Source organism: Alligator mississippiensis, chromosome 4 (genome assembly GCF_030867095.1).
Source record: "Alligator mississippiensis isolate rAllMis1 chromosome 4, rAllMis1, whole genome shotgun sequence".
NCBI classification, from domain to species: Eukaryota; Metazoa; Chordata; order Crocodylia; family Alligatoridae; genus Alligator; species Alligator mississippiensis.
Window position 1 is genome coordinate 138,117,183 of NC_081827.1, and position 21,658 is coordinate 138,138,840.

The 21,658-nt window shown below is 43.3% G+C and overlaps 1 protein-coding gene across 1 annotated transcript in view; it reads right to left on the minus strand.

Annotated features, from left to right (window-relative positions):
* LOC102562053 (potassium voltage-gated channel subfamily KQT member 1) overlaps positions 1 to 21,658 on the minus strand; it is an 819,206-nt gene that overhangs the window by 415,991 nt on the left and 381,557 nt on the right. The gene's annotated exons all lie outside the window — the stretch shown is intronic.

A 21,658-nucleotide genomic window follows, 5' to 3' on the forward strand; every position in this document is an offset into this window, starting at 1 on the left:
AGCAATGTGGGTAAGTTAACAACAAACTCCTGAATAAGCTAACGTTCATCCACACTGTCTTCTAGAAGAGCAATAAAGGAATTGCAATAGTTAATCCTAGATGTTATCAAAGCAATTTCAGTTTGGTTCAATCCTTTTAATTTCCAACCTTTGGAATTCAGCCAAATAGTTGTGACTTAATAGGATCTGCAAGTTAAAATTAAAATCCTGCATGCCTGTCTGTTTTAGTTCTTATCCCACACTTCCTCTTAGGGTAAAACACTCAATTATTAATGCCATGTCCAGGGCCTGTCTTTTGTCTCTAGTCTCCATTAAATTGTGGCAACCCTTATTTAAAAAAAAAAAAGTAGTGCTCTTATATCCTACAGTAATGTTCAAAAAACTTCTATAGTTCACCATAGTGATACATAACAATTTTAAAGCACTGAAATATTCTTTTATAGTTCCAGTGGGCTTTAATTTGGGCCTTTAGAAAAGAAAAGTAGAAGGAAACAGCAAGTATATGCAGGGGAAGCTACCATAGTATGATCTCGGAGTTATATGGAAAGTATTATATGCTACATGAATATATACTTGATCACTCAGCAGGGTCAGATTACAAGCATCACAGAGTGCCCTGTAGTTCAAAGTTACACTGAAGAGTATCTAAACCATAGGAGCTTTTAACTTCCAACTCTAACCAAAAATGTTAGGGGTATCCCAGGGCTTGGAATAAAGAGCAACTCCTGCATTTTTATTTTATTCCCTTACTGGAAAGAAAACAGCTTATGTTATTTAGGTTAGACTGACAAAAAAATCTCATGCAGAATTTAAAATATGCTTTAAAAGCATGACAGATCATAATTCCCATCAATAGTTAATAATTCTCCTCACATTTGTATTTAGACAGGACTAAGATTATTTTTAAATAATTAAATGTGTAGCCTATTTGTCATGTAGTAACTGCTCTCTTTTTATTATGATTTTTTTTTTGTGCTAGAAGTATATGCTGTTTTTTATAATGTAACCCAGTGCTGCAGCAAAGAGGCGGTGGGGAGGAGGGAGGGAGCGGGGTGACCGCCTTGGGCGCTGAAGCAAAGTGATGCCAACAGGCTCTGCCCAGCCTGAGTGGGACATGGGATGAAGCTGCAGGCAGCTCCTTTGGGGAGCGCAGGGATGGGGGGGAGGGTGGCTCCCACCAATGCGTGCACTCCCAGGCAAGCATGGGGAGGTGTGTGCCCCCTGGATCTGTGCACAGGATGAGGGCAGGCTTCCACTGCGGGCTTTGCCCCAGGCACCAAACTTCGTTGCTACAGCACTGATGCATCTAGAAGTATAACTGAAAAGGGGGTGAGTAGGGCACCAGCTCCAGGTGCTGACTTAGGAAGTGGCACATAAATAGCAGGCACTGCTCAGCTGGCCTGGCCACTGCTGTTACCTTCTGTACTGCAGCTGTTAACAACAGAAAACTGTCCAGCTATTCCTTTGCCTGCATCTTAGAGAATCTGGGTCCTTTTCTAGGCCAGTAAAATAAAGGTACATGGTATTTAAGAATAAAGATTTCCCTGCTTTCCAAAGAGCCTAGAACCAAAGCATGTGCAGAGCTTTCCAGTAAATTAAAGAAAGACCAGCCTTCTAAACTGAGAACTGCTGAAAATGGCATCCCACAAAAGTCTGCTGTTGAAGCAAAGGATAGTCTTTGAGAGTTTATCTAAGAAAATAGTTAGAATTTATTATTCTCTGGGGATTTTCTTCAGGAAACAGTTCAGCAAATCTTGTGCAAATTCTTCTTTCAAGAGAGTCAAATTTAATACATCCATGTAAAAAACAAAATGTTAGAGAGAAAAAATAAGTTCCCATCCTCCATTACTTTCCTGCTTTACTAGAGTGCTCCTACTGTGAGCTGCATAAGACATTTCACAAGACATTTATCTGCAAGAGAAAGGAACAGAAAGAAACTCAGGCAGAGTGATTAAACCTGATGTCTCCTTTCTGCAGACACGTGCACAAGCTTAATCAATCTGACGCCAGCAGTCTCCACTTTCACATTGCCTGCTGGCTTCATGCCTGACAGATTCCACCTACTGTACATCTTTGTAGGGAGAATAAAGATGCGAGATAAAGAAAGTGAAATGAGCCAGCAGAGCAGACTGCAATAAATTGCATGCCACTAGTCTAAGCTGCATGGGATTCTGATCCCTATGAGTATTGCCGTCTCAGCTACCCTGCAGTGCAAACACAGTGTTTATGAAGAGTACGTGTTTGCCCTTGAAAGCTGAACTTGCAAACAGTTAGGCTTACTATACATTTCCCCTCTCTGAATTTTGAATGCTTTCAACATTAAAGAGGCTTCAGCATTTAAGTGCTGGGTCATCACTCTACACACACTATGTAAGTAAAATGTAAAACATTCCACAGTAATGTAGGCTTTTATCACAATTTACCACTTGATTTTAGGTGCACTGACATAAGAAGAATTAAAAAACCAACCAAATATAAGGCTGACTGTACACTAAAGTAATTCCTGTTCCAGCCCAGGTTTTTCTCAATGGGGTAGAAAACATTTTAAAAGTTAAAATTAAAGAAAAAATTGTTTGTGTAATAAACAGCACCATGTACCTAATATTTTTAATAGTGTGCACACCTAACTAAATATTGCAAACAGCAATAGCTACTGGTCTCAGGTACTCTAGGATTTCTGTAAGTAAAAACATACCTTGAGGATAGAATTTCTAGGACAATAAATACTGCAGTTGTCAATTTTCTCTCTCACTATTCTAGGAAATATTTCTCCTGCCCATTCACACTTAAACAATCAGAGGCTCAAATAAGGGAGAAAATGTAAAACCCAGGAAAATGCATTTTTTTCAGCAAGCTTTAAAGAACTGGATTGCATATAGTAACTTGATTTCCTAAAATACTGTTCTGGAATAATAATTCAGAGCAATCAGTGAGGGAACTCTAAACTTGTTCCATAAATGTGACATTCTTCATAATCAATGGCCATCCTTGCTAAGAAGAGACAGTTCAGAGATATGCTCCTGTTAATTTTAGTAAGTATCTTTTTGTTATTATTAATTTCCAGACTACTGTGAAAAACCCCCAAAAGATACAAATCACCTAACAAACTATTTTGGGTCAAGTGATGATCCAGGTATACGTGCCTTGTTTCATCTGCACTCCATGGTAAAAAAATCTTATTAAAAAGAAAAGTTATTTTAATAACTTATAAAAATTTTGTATGGGTAGAAATTACTTTCAGCTCATGAGGGGAATGAGATCTGTTCTTAATGATAAAATATAGGGAGAGTCATTAATTCAGGAAAAGCAGGATAAAAGAAAGGCTCCTGAGAATTATACAGCTTTACAAACTATCTTGGTATAAAAGAGATCATTCACTCAAACTCAGGAGAAGAAAGCTGAGAACAACAGGGTGTCTTGCCCTAAGAATTTCAGTAGTGGCCATATGGAAAGAGCCAGATGAACATCTTGTACTAACAAAAGATTTATTTGAGTCCTTTCTGTAGAGATTTCACAAACATTTAAAAGGACAATGTAAAAGCTGGTACTGCAGATCTGAATATTAGACATCACGTCATTCACACCTCTCACCTCTGCTCTTGTAAATATTACTTTCAGGAATCTTGTATATATCAATATTCTTCCTTTATGTGTAACAGAAGGAGCCTAGACATTATGGAGAATACAATGTGCAGGTATTTATCCACTATCAGATATCCCAGCATTTTAACTTTGTTAGTCAAATACACCAGGGATCAGCAACCTGGCCCTAGGGCTGGATCTGGCCTGTGGAGCCATTGGATTTAGCCCACAGAGCTGAGACTTTGGCAGCAGGGCCTTTGCCCTTGTCTTGCTGTGGCGGGGCAGCAGGAAGCATTCCTGTGCTTTGCTGCAGCCAGGAAGCAGTGAGAAACAGAGGCAGCAGCTGGGTTCTAGCACCGGCCCATGTAGGACCTCTTGAGTTTTGGCCCACTACCACAAACATTGGCAACTGCTGAAATAGAGCATTTTGCATTCATTCCTATATCCCCCTTTTTGAAGAGACTGGTATGTTTCTCTGGAATTGAGGACTGCACCCTTCAAAATGGTTTATGTTTGGCTTTTTTTTTTTTAGTGTAGACTCAGATTTGGCTGGTCTCTGTGAGGCTCCTTTTATGAAAAAACTCAGCAACCACAAAAAAGCAGGAAGACAGAGCATTCATTTAGCAGGATCTTAAAAACCACTTGATGCTAAATTCAAAGGTATGAAATAGTCTGCAATGAAACAGACTAAACAAATGGTTCAAACATAAGGTTGGGGGGTAAGGCAAAGCTTTCCAGATTGTTCTGGATAAATCTCTTCTATGATGAAGCAAACATGAACAGGAAAATGTCAATCACTTTTCTCCCCTGACCTATTATTTCTGGTCTTTCTCTCAGAGCCTTTCCACTCTTAGCTTGATCCTCAAATTACCAACTTTTATTTCTGCTTGATCCTGCTGCTGAGTACAAGGAATGCTAAATTAATGTCCTCTGCTTGTAATGTCAGTCTCTTTACCTGAAAAAGAATATGTTACCAGTTGAGCTTTACTACACACAATGTCAGATCAGGAGGGAAAGAATACAGGCCTGTACTTTCAATAATTAGCCAAAGCAAGACATATTATTAAAAACAAACAAACAAACAAAAGCCCAAACAATCTACATTTTTTCCTTAAAGCTCAAGTTGCCTGGCTGCTTGTAAGGATAAGGCAAAAGGGATGGACACTATCTTCTTTCTACCCTATAACCAGAGCATAAGGCATTTTTTTCAGGGAGTTCTTAGCTCTATTTCAGCCCTTACATAATAACAGGGACTGCCAGCCTCTGTTTGTCTTCATAGGAGGTTTTTATCCATTCATTTAATGGAATCACTGGCCATGCCACACTACTCACTATGACTGCAACCACTTGAGTTCTTATAGAGTGGATGGGGAATTCTGGTCTCCTTGGAGAATTCCAGCCCTTGAACTGATGAACTGTGATAGGTTCACAAAGTTTTGGACCTGTTCAGTCCCTCTACTATGAGCACAATTTAAGCCTGGATGTTTGAAAGCTTTTTTCCAGTATAAAAATACTTCTTTGAAAAGAATGAACAAAAGAGAAAGATTGATAGTGAGTGAGCCCTAAGCAGTAGAAACAAACTACATAAGAAAAACACAGGCTTAGTGCTGAGGCATGTGATTTAATTGGGGATGAATTTAGGCCAACAGGAAATGCCACTCATAAGAAGTTGAGGGCTAAATGGACAAATGCCATCTGAGGGATTTCAAATTCTTTGATGGGCCCATAAGGCAAAATCTACCAGTCTGGGCTATAACAGAGTTAATTGTGGACCTAAAGATTTGGAGGGAAGGCTAGATAGTTATCTATAATAAGTCTAAATTACAAAGGCAATCTGAGGTCAGAGATGTTATTAGTCCATCACAGGACTTCTAGTGAAAGCAAGAAAATTTTAAAAACCAATAATACACATCTACCAAGATATTTCATTCAACATCCACTCTTAACAGCTGAGATGTAAAATCAAAAACTGTCTTCCCTTTTAGGAACCAACTTTGATTTAACTTATATTTTCTGCATATAGAATACATGCTTTATAATCTACTACCAAATTAAGGCACAAACTGAGCAGAAAGCAGACTTCAGGGAGCAGGGGACTGGATTTTTTCAGGAAATAATCATGTTGGCCTAGAGACAGAAATATAGCTAAAATGCTGCTGCTTTGTGGTTCGTTTCTTTAGGTGTATGAAGGCCCAAACCAATTCTTCTTAGCCAAGGAAGCAAGAACTACGCTCCCCGTGTGGGTAAAAGGAACTCATGCAGATATTTGCAATCACAATCCAAGAAACTACCTGCTGGGGCATGAAGATGATAAGGAATTTCTAGGGAAGAAAGGCTAATTGCCAACTTGGTTTCTGTAGTACGCAACCATTGATCCTCTGGATCATGGTGTATGCATCATGGTACACCAAGAAGTTTAGTCAGTGTCTGATGAATCTGCAGAGTCCCTCAATTTTCACACCAAGACCTTCGATGCATATGCCTAGGCAAGAGTATGGAGGAATGGGGGCTGCCCAAGACCTACCATCCACCCTTTTAAGACCACAGAAACAGAAACCAGGGGCCAGACTGAGTCCAGACATTCAGTGCCTTGGCTGTATTTTCTGCCAGAGAGCAACAGATAAGAATTGCTGCTGACTGCCTAATCCAGGAGTTTTTGACCTTTTTTAATAAGTGTATCTTCGGCAGCCCCCTTTTTAGTAAGTGTACACCTCGGGGGGGGGGGGGCAGTGGCAAAAAGCCAGATGCAGAGTGGGAGGAGGTGGCAAGTGGCCAGGTGCCAAACATGGTGGGGGTGGCAAGTGGCCAGACATGGAGCGGGACCATGGCAAGCGGTGGCAGTGCAGCATCTGTGCGGCCCTGCTCCCACCCTGTCCCGGCCCTGCTCCTGTGAGGCAGCAGTGTAGGGTGGTGGTGCTCTGTCCCTGCCCACCCCCGTGTACCACTGGGACCTTTCAAAGTACCCCCAGGGGTACATGTACCCCCAGTTGACAACCCCTGGCCTATTCCCTCAGAGAGGGCACATTTCTGTCAGGGTGATGTTCCATAGCCTTTCTCCAACTAAGGAGTACCCACAAGGCAGTGAGGGCCAGGGTTTTGAGGCACACTATACTTGCCTTACTCTGGAGGTTGCAACGTTACAGTATTTTATAGGAGCTACCTCGCCATGAGTGACCACCACGTTACTGCCAGGCCCTCTAGTTTGATGTAGCTTATGATCATAGCCATGACCACTGCTTACTGTATGCTATCATAAATATGAGTTCTCTGCAGTCAAACAAATAACTTGCACCTGAACATTATTTTTTATAGGTAGTTTAAAGAAATACGTTTCCAATAAGTTATTCGATTGCACTTTCAAAGCAGCATCATGATCAGATGACTTTGGTCACATAAGAAGCCAGAGAACCAGGCACATCACACCCGGCAAAGCTTCAGGAAAGTATGAGTTTAACTTAAGTTATTACTCTAGTGGTGCATCTACACATTAAATTAGCCCAGCTGAATAAATTCTGGCAAAGTTCATGCCAAAGTTTATTGCTCCTGGGCACAGCATTTGCACATGCCCAGGAACTGCAGCAGCCAGGACTGCAGCACATTGAGTTAGGTTGAAGCAGCCCCGGCTTGCATGGGACCCCTGGGGGTCAGCTTGACAGCCTGGGACTGCTTTGCACCAGCTCAACGTCCTGTGGAGGGGCTGGTTGGGGCACAAGGATGCTTCACTGTGGGGCTAACTGGCAGGCAGCCCCGGCATGGAAGCATCCTTGTGCCCCAGCCAGGCCCACCAGTGTCCACATGTGTGTTGAAGCAGAGTGAATAACTGTGATAGGACAGTACTTGTATTGAGGTGTATTAAACTATGGTGGAGTTGATAAGTTTACTCTGCCCTAATAGCTCCACACATGTAGATGGAGACACTTTACTGCAGAGCTAATTAGGCTCCTGTGTAGCTGCATCCAAGAAAATCAATTCAGTCATCCTGGCTTCAATTTTTTGATGCACAATTTGAACCATTATTCACTCAGGGATATCTTTTAAAGTAATTTACACAGAAGTCACACAAAGCACTCAGAAAAATATAATAAAGCAGATTTTTAAACACATTATTTTAATTCAATCTCAAGCCTCTAAGTAACACTAAGACCTCAGGTACCATTGAATTTGGACTGAGGAGAACACCCAGGATCGCCACCTCACAAATCTCAAAAAGGCTTTCACTAAAAAAGCATACTCCTCCAGAGAAATAGATCACATGTTTGAAAGAGCCACCCAGATACCACGTGAAGAATTGCTGCAGTACAGAAGGAAAACCCCCACGAATTTCAAACCACTGGTTATGACATATCACCCCACCTACAAACCTATACAGAAAATCCTCAAGCAATTACAACCCATACTAGAAAACAACCCAATTCTTAAAGAGATCTTCCCAAAACCACCCATCCTAGCCTTCAAACAAGCACCAAACCCAAATACCATGATGGAAAATATGCAGGAGAGACCAAACAACAACTGCGCACCAGAATGAACGCATACTGGAAATCTATCAAAGACAAGAATACCCAATTACCATGGGGGCATATTTCTCACAAGAAAACCACTTGTTCTGCAGTCTCTCAGTTCTAATCCTCAAAAGGAGTTTACAAAACACTTTTCACAGATAAGCCTATAAACTTCACTTCATCAACCTTCTGGCTACAAAAAAAAATCATGGACTAAATATAGACATTGGATTTATGACACATTATAATCTGCCTAACATCTGATTCCCCAGGTACCTCTCCACTATCTACTCAGGAGCAGCCTGAGTAACATCTGACAGTAAGGGAAAGATGCAAAAACTGTAAAGGGGAAGGGGTAAAGACTCGGGGAAACATGGGGGAGAGGTGAATGAAGTTGATTAAATGCAGCCAACACTGAGCATGACTATGATTTGTGTTGCTCTACCATCCATGAGGTGGAACTGGACTAGGTTGCTCTCTGCGTCATCTGCATATAAATTTTTGAAGCATCCCAGGATTTGTAACAAGAACGTCCAGTTCCAGTTATGATTGGTGGGGTGGGGTGGGGAAGGGGGTGTTAATTAGCACATGGATACTTTGTGGGGGATATTTTGGAGTACACAAATATATTGAGCTGTGCTAAGCTATGGGGTCACCATGGCTTGAAACACTGTTGACTTTGCTAGGGCCCAGACTAATGAACTATGTAGTAAATCACAAGCCTTTTGGCTTTGACCTAATATCATGCATAGTTTGTACTATGTCTAAGTAGGCAAAGAAATATTGTTCAAAAGTGTATTTATGGAGTACATGTGCCAAAACTTGCAGCAGTTTCAAAAAAGGTAAAATGCATCAATGCTGGATAAACTAAGTGTATGGATACTATTTGCAAATTGCTACAGCTGTGTTACATTTCAAAGTTATTGTTTTCAAATTTGCTCCTCGCTTCTGTGCGCTCAGGGAGAGCAGGGTTTGACCTTGAGGAGAGAGGGAAGGGGCTGCCAGGGGGAAAAGCTGATAGAAAGGAGAGAGCAAAGGGGCCACCTGACCTCCCAGATTTGTTTTCTCTTCTGTAACGGTGGGAGGGGGAAAAATAAAGGCAAATCTCCCAAAACTAGATTCTATATCTAGGAAATTATAACACTTTTATACATTTTCCATATATAGAATCTATTGGGGGGTCATTGGGATCATCTTAGATTCAAGTAAATATGGTATTTTTGCAAACCCTTACCATGTCCCCCTTCAAGTGCCTTTTTTCTAAACTGAGTAGGCCTAGCCTCTTTAGTCTGTTCTCACATGGAAGCCCCTTCCTACTGCCAATCATGCACCATGGATTTATGAAGGGGTATGAAGATACTTTCAGGTTGTTTTTTTTCTTTACAGTTACCTTTCAATAACCCCTAGCATTTCATTTGCCTGTTTGATGGTTACTGGGCACTGAGCTGATGTTTTTAGCCAGGTGTCCAGGATGATTCCAAGGTCTTTTTCCTGTGTGGAGAGCCAATCATAATTTGGCTATAATTTGGTTATTTTTGCCCAGGCACATCACTTAAACACTTATCTACCTTGTATTTCATTTGCCATTTAGCTGCCCATTCAATCAATCATGCCCAGTCCTTCTGTAGTTCTTCACAGTTTGCCTTGGTCTTTACCACTTTGAATAATTTTATGTCTTCTGCAAATCTAGCTATCTCACTTTTTCACCGCTTTTCCCAGATCATTTATGAATATGTTAAACACTGGTCCCAACACAAATCCCTGGTGGACTCTGCTATTCACTTCTTTCCATCCTGAAAATTGATCATTTATATTCACTCTTTGCTTTCTATCTTTAAGCCAAATTCTATACCATAAATGGACAGTCCCTGTAATCCCATGACTAAGTAATTTAAGAGCCTCTGATGGGGATCTGGTCAAATCCTTTTTATAAGTCAATATATTTTATGTCAGCTGGATCATCTTGATCCACCTGCTTATTGACACCCTCAAAGAATTCCAATAGGTGGATCAGACTTGATTTCCCTTTGACAAAGCCATGTTGATTCCTACTGAGCAAATCATGTTCATCTATGTGCTGAATATTTTTTTAAATTATAATTTCTACCAGTTTTCCAGAAACATAAGTTGGAGTTACATTGGCAATCCTCAAGTCCTCTGGTACTGAAGCTGTTTTTAGTGATAGGTTGCATATTGCATTTAGGAGGCATATTTTTTTTTCTATTGAAACCCAGAATTTCTATATGCAGAGATTCTATGGTACACTTCTTATCAAATTAAAAATATATCCTATTTGATTCAATGGAGTCTTTGATGTAGAGGGGCACTATCCCACCAGTATGACATACTCTATCATCCCTGTATAATTTGTAGCCTGGTATTACAGCATCCCACTGATTTTCCTCATTCCACTGTTTCTGAAGTACCTATTATGTCAATATCATTACTTATCACAATCAGCTTTGACCTTAAATTTCTAGTGTTAGTATAAAAGCATACATACTTTTTATTGTTGCCTGGTTGGTTTCTTCTGTGTGACTCTAATAATTAAAGGTATTTGCTTGTGTTTGTCTTTTCCCTGTTGCTTATCATCATTTTTTTATGGTTTCACTCCTATAGGCTGTGTCAGTCTGAAGTGTGTGCTGCTCCACACCTGTCAGCTTTCCCCCCATTTTTAATTTAAAAGCTTTACCACCCTTATAATACTATATGCCAACACTTTCATACTTTTTTTGACTCAGGTGAGGACCATCCCTCCTGCACAGGCTTCCCTTGTTCCAAAAGGTACCCCAGTTCCTAATAAACCTAAATTCCTCCCTACACCATCATCTCAGCCATGCATTGAGACTCCACCTGTCTAGCTGGCCCTGCACTGGGCACTGGAAACATTCTACCTGTAGCAGTTCATCTGGAGGACAGATATGCAGCCCTGGCAACAGAGAGGGAGGAGCACAATCCATTGGTGGAGGAGCACAGGCCAGGCCTCACCAAAGTGGGAAGGATCGAGACAACTGCCATCAAGAAGAAGCGATGGATGGTAGTGGTTGGAGACTCCCTTCTGAGGGGGATTGAGGGAGCCATCTGCTGACCTAACCTGTTGTCTCTGGAAGACTTCTGCTTGCCTGGAGCCCAGATCTGAGATGTCACAGAGGAATTACCAAGATTCATTTGGCCCTCTGATTACTACTGAATGCTGCTCATTCATGTGGGCACCAATGATACTGCCAGGGGAGACCCTGAACAGATCAAAAGTGACTACAGGGCTCTGGGTGCAAGGGTGAAGGGGTCTGGGGCTCAAATTGTATTATCTTTGATCCTTCCAGTCACGGGAAAGGGGCCAGGCAGGAACAGGTCCACCCTGCAAGTCAATACCTGGCAGCGCAGGTGGTGTCACCAGCAGGGATTTGGCTTCTTCAACCATGGGATGTTGTTCCAAGAAGAAAGATTACTGGGAAGAGATGGGATCCACCTGACAAAGAAAGGGACGAGCACCTTTGCAGACAGGCTTGCTAACCTAGTGAGGAGGGCTTTAAATCAGGTTTTCTGGGGGATGGAGACCAAATCCCAGAGGTAAGTAGGGAAGCGGGAGACCTAAAGGAAGAGCAAGCAGGAGGGGACAACAGGGGAAGTGTTCTCATACTTCCTGAGAAATCAGGGCAATTGACTAGTTACCTCAGGTGCCTGTACACAAATGCACGGAGCCTAGGAAACAAGCAGGAAGCATCAGAAGTCCTTGCACAGTCCTGAAACTATGACATGATTAGAATAACAGAGGCTTGGTGGGATGGCTCCCATGACTGGAGCACTGTCATGGATGGGTACACACTATTCAGGAAGGACAGGCAGAGAAGAAGAGGAGAAGCTGCACTTTGTGTAAAAGATCCGTATGATTGCTCAGAGCTTCAATATGAAACTGGAGATACGCCTGTTGAAAGTCTCTGGGTTAAGGTTAGAGGGGAGAGCAACAAGGGTGATGTTGTAGTGGGTGTCTGCTATAGACCAACAGATGGAGGAAGTGGTGGATTAGGCTTTCCTCAAACAGCTAGTGGAGGTTTCCCAGTCGCAAGCCCTGGTTTTCATGGGGGACTTCAGTCAACCTGACAACTACTGCGAGGGCAATGCGGCAGTGCACAGGGAATCCAGGAATTTTTTGGAGAATGTAGTTGGCAATTTCCTGGTGCAAGTGCTGAAGCATCCAACTAGAGACCGTGCTCTTCTTGACCAGCTGCTCACAAACAGGGAAAAATTGGTGGGGACCATAGTAGTGGGTGGCAACTTAGGCAGCAGTGACCATGAGACAATCGAGTTCAGGATCCTGAGGAAAAGAAGGATGGAGAGCAGCAGAGTAAGGACCCTGGACTTCAGAAAAGGAAACTTTGACTTGCTCAGAGAACTCCTGGGCAGGATCCCCTGGGAATCCAGTCTGAGAGGGAGAGGAGTCCAAGAGAGCTTTCTGTACTTGAAAGACACCTTACTGAGAGTGCAGGAACAAACCATCCTGATGTGCGGGAAGACTAGCAAGTATGGCAAAAGACCATCTTGGCTTAGCAGGGAACTCTTCAGTAAACTAAATCACAAAAAAGAAGCTTATAAGAAGTGAAAACTTGGATAAATAAATAAGGAAGAGTATAAGAGTATTGCTTGGCCATTCAGGGATGAAGTCAGGAAGGCCAAAGTGCAAGTGGAGGTGCAGCCAGCAAAGGATGTGAAGGATAACTAGATCATTCCAGGCAGGGCTTTGCTGAGCCAGGCCTGAAAAACCTCCAAGGATGGCATTTCTCTAGGTAACCTGTTCCAGTGCTTCACCACCCTCCTAGTGAGAGAGTTTTTTTCTAATATTCAATCTAAACTTCCCTTGCTACAACCTGAGACCGTTGCTCCTTGTTCTGTTTCCTGGCACCACTGAGGACAGTCTAGCTCCATCCTCTCTGGAACTACCTTTCAGGTAGTTAAAGGCTGCTATCAAACACCCTCCCCACCCCTCAGTCTTCTCTTTTCCAGACTAAATAAACTCAGTTCCCTCAGCCTCTCCTTAGAAGTCATGTTTCCCAGGCCCCTAACCATTTTTATTGCCCTCTAATGGACTCTCTCCAACTTGTCCACATCCTTTTTGTAGTTAGGAGCCCAAAACTGGACACACTACTCCAGATGTGGCCTCACCAGTACAGAATAGAATAAAATAATTACTTCACTTGATCTGCTGGCAACTCTCCTACTGATGCAGCCTAGTTTGTTGTTAGCATTCTTGGCAACAAGGGCACATTGTTGACTCATAGCCAGCTTATTGCCCACTGTAAGCCCCAGGTCCTTTTCTGGAGAGCTGTTACCTAGCCAGTTGGTCCCCGACCTGTAGTGGTACATTGGATTATTCTGTCCTAAATGCAGGACTTTGCACTTGTCTTTGTTGAACCTCATGAGATTTCTTTTGGACCAATCCTACAATTTGTCTAGGTCACTCTGAATCCTAGCCCTACTTTCCAGTGTATCTATTACTCTCCACAGCTTGGTGTCATCTACAAGCTTCCTGAGGGTGCATTCCATCCTATCTTTCAGATCAATAATGAAGATATTGAACAAAACCAACCCCAGGACTAACCCCTGGAGCACTCTACTAGATGCCCTGGATCCTCCTCCTTTCCCTTCTTAAAGACGGGCACTATATTTACCCTTCTGTAATTATTGGGAACCTCCCCCAATTGCCACAAGTTTTCAAAGATAATAGCCAGCAGCGCTGCAATCACATCAGCCAACTCCCTCTGCACCCTCAGATGCACTTCATACAGTTCCATGGACTTGTACACATCCAGCTTTTCTAAATAGTCCCTAACCTGTTGTTTCACCATTGAGGGCTGCTCATCCTCTTCTCAAACTTTGCTGCTTGGTGCAGAAGTCTGGGAGCTGACCTTGCCTGTGAAGACAGATGTAAAAAAAGGCATTGAGTACTTCAGCCTTTTCCTCATCATCTGTCACTAGATTGCCTTCCCCAATTCAGTAATAAACCCACACTTTCCCTGACCTTCTTCTTGTTGCTAATATACTTGTAGAAACCCTTCTTGTTACCCCCCATGTCCCTTGATAGCTGCAACTCCAACTGCACTTTGGTCTCCCTGATTTCATCCCTGCATGCCTGAGCAATAGTCTTATACTCCACCCTGGTCATCTGTCCAAGCTTTCACTTCTTGTAAGCTTCCTTTTTGTATTTCAGCTCACTGAAGAGGTCTCTGCTAAACCAAGCTGGTCACCTGCCATATTTGATATTGTTCCTCCACACCAGGATGGTTTGTTCCTGCACCCCCAGCAATGTTTCTTTAAAATACAACCAGCTCTCCTGGACTCCTTTCCCCCTCAGATGGACCTCCCAGAGAATCCTGACCATCAGTTCCCTGAGGGAGTCAAATTCTGCTTTTCTGAAGTCCAGGGTCCTTACTTTGCTGCTCTACTTTCTTCCTTTTGACAGTCCTGAACTTGATCATCTTGTGGTCACTGCTGCCCAAGTTGCCATCAACTTCTACATCTCCCACCAATTCTTCCCTCTTTGTGAGCAGCAGATCAAGGAAAGCATGATCCCTAGTTGGTCTCTCCAACACTTGTACTAGGAAGTTGTCCCCAGTGATCTCTAAAAACTTCCTAACTTGCCTGTGCACTGCTGTATTGCAGTCCCAGAAGATGTCAGGGTGATTGAAGTCCCCCATGAGAACCAGGACCTGTGATCTAGAAACATCTGCTAGTTATCTGAAGAAAGCCTCATCTACCTGATACTCCTGGTCTGGTGGTCTATAGCAGACACCTACCATGACATCACCCCTGTTGGTCTCCCCTTTAATCTTAACCCCAAGACTTTCAACGGGCCTATCTCCAGTTTCATACTGGAGCACTGAGCAATCATACAGCTGTTTTACATACAGTGCAACTCCTACTCCTCTTCTTCTCCCTTGCCCATCTTTCCTGAACAATTTGTACCCATCCATGACAGTACTGCAGTCCCACCAAGTCTGTTATTCCAGTCATGCCATAGTTCCTTGGTTGTGTGAGGATATCCAGTTCTTCCTTCATTGCTGAAAGTAACATTTTAAAGCTTTCAGGTGTTTCCGTTTTGTCATTCAAGTTGCACAGCCACATAACAGGGCAGCAATGACAACAGCTGGGTAGAGAAGTTTGGCTTGGGTCCTGATGTTATGATCATCAAAGACATGATCTTGGAGATGTTCAAAGGCAGTACTGGAACATGTTATCCAGTGTTAAATATAATTATCTCTGTTTACTTTTTGGGAAAGGTGGCTTTTTAGGGAGGGAAAATGCTCAACAGTATCCAAATATTGACCTCTAATTGCAATATATGAAAGAGCAGCCAATTGGTTTGGGGTGGGTTGATAAAGTATCTTGGTTTTCATGAAGTTGTCAGTGAGTCCAAGCATTTCATATGCTTTACAGAAGCAATCCAGAGTGACCTGAAGCTCTTCAATTTAGTGGGCACATATGACATCCTGAAGATTGATAATGAAGGTGTTCATGTTTTTGGATTTGGAACATAACCAGTTAGGTTAAAGAGATTCACACCCATGAAGTACTGGATGTTGATCCGAGATGGAAGCCTATCAGCAATGAGCTGTGAAGTAGCTGTGATACAGATGGAAAAGAGTGTTGGTACAATTTCACATACTTGCTTAACTCCAATTTAAATAGTGAAGGGATCCATTGCCCAGGCTCTGTGCATTTGTGTACAGACACCTGAGGTAACTAGCCAATTTTTCTACTTTCTCAGTAAGAATGAGAATAAGTAGCTGAGTGCTCCCTCCTCCTTGTGCTTCCACCAGGTCTCTCACTTCCCCACTTAACTCAGGGCTTTGGTCTCCAGCCCCAGCAAACCTGGTTTAAAGCCTTCCTCACTATGTTAGCGAGCCTGTCTGTGAAGATGCTTTTCCCTCTCTTTGTCAGGTGGATCCCATCTCTTCGCAGCAATCCTTCTCTTACGAATAACATTCTATGGTCGAAGAAGTTGAATCCCTTCTGGCAACTCCACCTACACAGCCATACATTGATCTACAGGATGTTTCCACTGCTGCCTAGTCTCTTTCCCATGACCAGAAGCTTTGAAGAGAACACCACTTGTCCCCCATCTCCTTCACCCTTGCACCCAGTGCTCAGGATCACCCCTGGCAGTATCATTGGTGCCCACATGAATGAGCAGCAAAGCTTCGGATCACAATTTGGATTTGGAGATGATTCAGATGATTTGGAGGCTGAATCTATGAATCTGAATTGAATTGCTGGAAGGTTTAAGCTTTATGAATCAATTCAGAGCTTCCAAATCGATTCAGAAACGATTCGGAAAAGATTTGGAGATTCAGCCATAGGGTATAATGGGGAATCAATGAAATATCCATAACTTTGTTGTTTTTTGGCTGATTCAGATGAAGCTTTCAGGGACGGTAATGTCTGCTGAGAGCATGATGCATGCCAAGTTTCAAGGTGATATATGCAGGGGTTTCTGGGAAACTGCAAGCAAAACTCATGACATAGGTGACACTGTGTGTGTTAAGGTGCAGGGGGTGAAAACTGCAGGGGTGGTAGCCCCTGCTGAGGCCACAAAGCCTGCCAAGTTTCAAGGAGATAGGTGCAGGGGTTTGGGGGATACTGTATCTCAAGCTGCGGACAAGCAAAGCTTGTGACGTGGGTGACACTGTACGTTAAGGTGCAGCAGGGTGAAAGCTGAAGGCCTGCTAGCCCCTGCTGAGGCCATGAAGTCTGTCAGCTGTCAAGGAGATGGGTGCAGTGCTTCTGGGTTCTGGGGCCCTGCGCCTCTGGCTGCTGACAGGCAAAACTTGTGTCATGGGTGCTTGTGCAACTGTGTCCGTCTTGGGGCACGGGGGGAAGGGGGCGGGGGGGATGGACTACTGCAAGATTGGCTGCTAAACTACTGTGTTACCAATCAATCATGATTCACTCAGGGACAAGCTCAATACTCAGTAGCTAGCTAATGTAACAAGTTAATGAGCAAGGATTAACACCTACAAAACCACAGACTCAGGAGGAAAGAATCAATACAGAGGTGGGAACTGCTTCTGGCCCAAGACACACACAGTCAGTTGCACAAGCACCCATGCCACAAGAGTTGCCTCTCAGCAGCTAGGGGTACAGGGCCCCAGAACCTCCCCTGCACTTATCTCCTTAATAGATTCATAGAAGTAGGGTCAGAAGGGACCTTGTAGATCAAGGGTGTCCAACCTTTTTGAATATGGGGCTGGATCATGAACTTTTTATCACCCAGTGGGCCAGCGAGCTACATTCAAAGACCTCACAGGAAGGGTATCACATCAGGAAGTGATGTCACCTGACCTTTGACACCAATGAATTTGCAGGAAGTAACAATGAAATGGGTCTAACCAGTTCAAAACTCTCCCTCTATAGAATCCACCTCTGCCACTGTTTAGGACAGGTGACTGAGCTAGATAGACCATTGGGCTGACCAAGCATGGCACTTTTTATGCTCTTAAGTTCTTTGGCTGAACTTCCAAACTATGACTAAGATTTGCAAAAAGGGGTAGATAGGCTTGTTACAAAGTTGTCATAAAAGATTTGGAGCCCTTTAAATCCCATTCATTTTAATGGAAGTTGGCCTTTTGACTCAGCTTTGAAAATCTCAGCCCAAGGTGCCAACCAAATAAGTAAAAATATATTTTGCATTTCTATGCAGTGCATCTATGTGGGGCTCTCCAAGCATTTTACAAACATTAAATGAACCTCAGGACATCCCTGCTTTTCAGAACAAATGTGGTGGTGAGGACATTCTGGGAACACCTCTCGCTCTCAGTGTATGATTTGCTTCTACTGTCCTTGGACCACCCTAGAAGGGCCCTTACTGCCTTATTTCCAGTTCAGAGCAGGTAAAGTGTAAGCGAGTAGGAAGGGCTTATTTTTTGGCAGCAGGTTTGGGTGGCTCGAAGCTAGTGAAGATGTACCCACAATTAGTCACTGACCAGAGTGCGAACACAGTTGTCCTCACTTATTAACATGGCTCCAAGGCCCTACACTGTCTCTGCCTACATGTTGTTCTCATGTCCTCTTGCTTTCCTAAATCTCATGAAAGTAGAGGACTCCCATCATGCCTCCTGGACTGCTGTCACTGGATAGCTGTCCTAGTTTTAAGGTTGTGCTTCTGACTCTTTCATGGCCTCTTTTATGGTGCACACTTAGAACTCTGGCTTTTCCTTCCCGCCCATTTTGCTGAATTGTGATTATTCCCACGGGGCATGAATTTAGTTCAGTGGCTATGATTCTGCTTTCACAGTACTCCAGCTGCGGCCTGACCAGTGTCGCATAGAGGGGGAGGATCATCTCCTTGGCCCTGCTTGAGATGCATCTGTGGATGCATGACAAGGTACGGTTAGCCCTACTGACCATAACCTTGCATTGTCGGTCCATGTTCATCTTGGAGTCAATAATGACTCCAAGATCTCTTTCTGCCACCGTGCTCTCAAGAAGGGAGTTTCTCAGCTTATAAGTGTGCTGCTGGTTTGCACTGCCCAAGTGCAGCATCCTGCACTTGTCAGTATTGAAACCCATCCTATTTTCGTTAGCTCACCCCTGTAACCTGTCCAGGTCCTGCTGTAATCTGTCCTTCCCTACTAGTGTGCCCACCTGACCCCAAATCTTGGTATCATCAGCAAATTTAAACAGGCTGCTTTTTACCCCATCATCCAAGTTACTAATAAAGAAATTGAACAGTGCGGGCCCAAGGACCGAGCCCTGGGGACTCCACTGCCCACTTCTCTCCAGGTTGAAAAAGGCTCGTCCACCACTACCCATTGGGTACAACCCTTCAGCCAATTTGTGATCCATCTGACTCTGTAGGCATCAATGCCACAGTCACCTAGTTTTTTGATGAGAATGGGGTGGGAGACAGTGTCAAAGTCCTTGCTGAAGTCCAGAAAGACTACATCCACCGCGACACCTGCGTCCAATACTTTTGTGACCTGATCGTAGAAGGCAATCAGGTTAGTCTGACAGGACCTGCCCATAATGAAACCGTGCTGGTTGCCCTTGAGCATCATCTCTGCTGCTGGCCCATCACAGATGTGCTCCTTGATGATCTTCTCAAAGAGTTTCCCCAGAATTGAAGTAAGACTAATGGGCCTATAGTTGCCCAGGTCCTCCTTCTTCCCTTTTTTGAAGATGGGGACCATGTTGGCTTTCTTCCAGCCATCTGGCACCTGGCCAGAGCAGGGGGCAGGCTTTGTTTCCCCCCAAGCCCCTGGACCTATCTCATTGAAACTTGGCAGGCTTTGTGGCCTGAGCAGGGGCTACCATCTGTGCAGTTTTCACACCTCTGTGCTTTAGCATACACATGTGACATGAGTTTGGCTTTCAAGATTTTGAGGTGCAGTTTCCCAGAAACCCCTGCACCTATTACCTTGAATCTTGGTACACATCATGATCTCAGTAGAAGCTATTTTTCCTGCATGTTTCATCAAAATAAGACAAAAGACAGAAAAGTTATAGATATTTCACTGATTTCCCCATTATACTCTAGGGCTGAATCTCTGAATCGACTCCGAATCTTCCAAAGCAATTCGGCCGAATTGAATCAGAAAAATGATTCAGATCTCTGAATTGAATCTCTGGCATCCTAATCGGTCTAATCTGAATCGAATACTTCCCTATTCACACAGGCCTAGCAGCATATGGTAGTAATCAGAATTGCGGACAAGTCTTAGTAATTCTTCCATAATTCTGCTTGGGACAGACCTCCTATGATAACAGGTCAGGCCAGCAGATGGATCTCTCTGTTCCCTGCAGAAAGGAGTCTCCAACTACCACCATCAATCGTGTCATCTCCTACATGTCACTGTCTAAAGTGTCACCATCTATACATGCGCCCCTACTAGGGCATATTAAATTAATTAACTCTGCTATAGGATAGTACTGTCCAGGACAAGTACTATCCTATGGTAAAGTTATTTAGGGCACTGAAATGTACATATAGATGGTGACCAGGGCTGGCTGGGGCACAAGGGTGCTACAGTGTGGGGGCAGCTTGCTGACTAGCCCTGCACTGTAGCACCCTCATCCCTGATCCAGCCCCTCCAATGCACACTAAGTTGGGGCAGAGCAGTTCTGGCCTGGCAGGCTGACCCCAAGAGTCCCCTGCCAGCCTGGGCAGCTCCACCCTGGTTCATTGTACTGTGTTCCCAGGTGCACATGAAAATGCTGCACCTGGGAGCAATAAACTCCAGTGATAACTGTACCAGAGTTTATTGCTATGTACTAACTGTATGTGTAGATGCACCCAGCTTAACATGAATCAGTAAAATGTGATGAGGCCTCCCCAGGATTTCTGGATGACATCTCCTCTAAAAGACAGCACATTCAATAACACACTGCACCATAATGCCATGCTGTAGCATTAATCCCAGTACTAATTCAGAGGGTAGGGTGCTGCCTACTGAATAATAAACCCCACTTTGGGAAGCCATTTGTGTTTTCCTTGGAGGTCTCTCATCTGAACATTAGTTAGTCCCAGCTCTGTTCAGCTTGTGAAATCTAATGAGACCACCACAGTCCATGATATGGTAAGGCTACGCAGTAAGCAATTTTTTGTTTTTACCCTGAGGGGTGGTTTCCACTCCTATAATTTACAAATGGCTATAGAAAAATGCATTCCCCAGATGACTGAACATAGCCTTTAACCCATGACAAACAGCTATCAAAAATTTATACACCACTGAAAATGTGGGTTTGGATACATGAATGGATCCTTTGCAGTAGTAAATGATAGTGACTACTGCTATAGTAAACCAGGAATCCTAAAAATACATTAAATATAAGCAGAATAAAAAATTAAGAGACAAGTTTTAAAAAGCTATTTGCTTCAACACTTACTTTACCCACTTCTCCTATTTAACTCAGAAGTAGTTCACAGAGCTGGTAAATCAAATTTCTGACCTCACTTGAATCCCCTGCCTAAATATTATCATGATCATTAGAATATACGATGAGGGTTTTTTCCCCAATCAGCATAGGGGAAAAAGCCCCTCATCTTAAATTTGCATGCAAGAAAACCACATTAAATACATTGCCTATCTTTGAACGGCTGCTAAAAGCAGCATGTGCTCAGTAATGGAAACAAACTATGAAGGTGATTAAATGTAGCCAACACTGAGCATGACTATAAAGTACATGGCTCATATGAGAAAAACATGGTGATGGGAACCTACTACAGGGATAGGCTAGTGCAACCCATCTGAAAAAGACATATGGTAGTATGGCCCTCAGAACCAGCTCTTTTTCAAATCATAATGAGCCACTACATTGCATACATTTCAACTTCCTCTTCATTCCCACAGCTACCCCTTTCTTTCCCATTTCCAATGATTTCTCTTTCTTCATGAACCTTTCTTCGCTGGCAAACATCACTAAATGGGGCCTCAAACAGTTCATCTGGAATCCCTTTGTTGCCCACTCTGTCAGCCTGTCACATATGATTACTGTGGTCACACTCTCTGTGAGGTGGAGCTGGATCAGGTTGCCCTGTGCCTCATCTGCATATATATTTTTGGAGAATCCCAGGACTCATG